Raw genomic sequence first — 2485 nt, forward strand, 5'->3', positions numbered from 1 at the left:
AAGTTATTGGTTTGTGAAATGCTTGCTTTGAAACTATTGGTTGTATAAACGCGGGCTTTTGTGTAACGGTTGTGGGAGCCTATATAATCTTTACCTGAAATTGCCTCAGGGTCAATTGCTCTAACCAGACCTGCGTGTTTTGGAAGGACGGTCGGCCCCAGCTAGCTGGTTTAATAAAACTCTGCTTGATTTTTGCATCTGCATACTCGTGCATTTGTCCTCCTGAAGAGACCCACCGAGTCACAGACCCTAACAAGCATCCTTTCATGGGCCCACTTCCTATCATTATAGCCTCTGAAAGCACAGGCTAAGTCCTTTGCCTATTTTCAAACTTTAGGTTTTGGGGGGCTGGAGAGATGGTTCAGCAGGTAAGAGCACTGGCTACTCTTGCAGAGGCCCTGGATTTAGTTCCCAGCACCCACAAGTCAATTCACAACAGCCTGGAACTCCAGTTCCAGGGATCCAGCTCCCTCTTCTGGCCTCTGTGGGTACTGTACACATATGGTAAACTTACATACAGGCAAAACAGTCATTTTACACATAAAGTAAAAAATTTTTAAAAATTTTTAAATCAGGGGCTGGAGAGAGGGCTCAGTGGTTAAGAACACCACTGACTGTTCTTGCAGAAGACCCAGGTTCAAATCCCAACACCCACATGTCAGCTAACAACTGTCCATAACTCCAGCTCCAGGGGAATCAAACGTCCTCTTCTGTCCTTTGACAGCACTGCATGACACAAGTGCACTTATACACATGCAGGCATAATACTCATACACACACACAAAAAAATAAATAGTGGTGCATGCCTTTAATCCCAGCACTCAGGAGGCAGAGGCAGGCGGATCTCTGTGAGTTCAAGGCCAGCCTGGTCTACAAAGTGAATTCTAGGCCAGCTGGGGCTACAGGGAGACCCTGTCTCAAAAAGACAAAAATAATTATTTTTATTTGTATTTTATGTGTATAAGTGTTTTGCTTGCATGTATGTAAAGTGTACCACATGCATGCACTGCTGAAGAGGCCAGAAGTGGGTGTCAGATCCCCTGGAACTAGAGTTATCAACAGTTGGTAGTAGTTACCATATGGATGCTGGGAACTGAACCTGGGTCCTCTGTGAGAGCAGCAAGCAATACTCTTAACTGCTGAGTCATTTCTTCAGCCCTTTTTGTCTTTTTGAGACAGAGTCTCCTTGTAGCCCTAGCTGGCCTAGAACTCACTTCATAGACCAGGCTGGCCTTGAACTCACAGAGATCTGCCTGCTTCTGCCTCCTGAGTGCTGGGACTAAAGGCATGCACTGCCATGCCCAGCTCAGCCCTTTTTTTAAAAAATAAAACATACACAGGGTCTCACTATATAGCTTTGGTTGGCCACAACTCACTATGTAGACCAGGCTGACATCTAACTCCTAGATCTACAAAGATGTATACCATCACACTCAGTGTTTTTTGTTTTTGTTTTTTGAGACAGGGAATGAAGCCCAGGATGGACATATCCTTCCATCTCCATCTTCCAGTGCTAGGACTCTTAGAGGCATGTGCAAACACACCTGCCTCTTAGCTTTGCATTTTTGTCTTGCAGCACTGAGGATTGAACCCATGACCTTATTTATCTGTTTTAGACTTGGCCTCATGTACCCCAGATAGGGCTTGCACTCTATGACCACCTTGAATTTCTGTTCCTTCTGTTTTCATTACTGAATGCTGGGGTTACAGTTGAGAGTACCACTATGCTCAGTGACTGAACCCAGGCCTTCTGCATACTGGTCACTCTCCCAACTGTGCTATATCTGCATTCCTGTGTCATTTCCTTTACATTTGTTGAGGTGTATAATGCAGGACTTAATAGTTTCATGTGTACTTGTGTGTATTCTGTTGCACTGGGGGGTGGGGGGACATTTCCTAAGTGTCAAATAGATCCTGTTAGTTAGTGGCATCGTTCAGTTCTGTATTTTTTGCTGTTTGCTCAGTTGTCCTGATTACTGAGTTTTGATGTTTTCAACTGCAATTGAGGATCTGTCCATGTTTCCCTTTAGATTTATCAGCTTTTTGCTTCCTATAGCTTGAACCACAGTAGTTATATGCATAGCCTTGACAACCACTGTTTTCTTGGAAAACTGAATTTTTTAAATCATTTAAAAAAATTTTTAATAACTACACGATTAGAAGAAGCATTTCATTAGAGATTTAACATATTCAGTAACACACTCCAGAGCAAGAGTACATCTCTTTCACAAGTGGATGCAAGTTTCTAGGTTCACAGTTGAGTTAATACAGTTATACAATATTGAACTCAGTATAAGCCCTGTAAGACATAACATTGAATGAGTTTTTAACCTTTAAAAAAGATTTCCATTTCATTTTAGAATATATTGTTCCTTGCAGAAAGACTCATTGTTTTTGCTACTAACACTGAGATGTTGGAACATGCATCGCTAATCTGTCTGTATCTGATTATTACTAGTCATAATTGGTTGCACTTGGATTCTTG

This window comes from Nannospalax galili, unplaced genomic scaffold, assembly GCF_000622305.1.
Source record: "Nannospalax galili isolate Female #2095 unplaced genomic scaffold, S.galili_v1.0 scaffold589, whole genome shotgun sequence".
NCBI lineage: Eukaryota > Metazoa > Chordata > Mammalia > Rodentia > Spalacidae > Nannospalax > Nannospalax galili.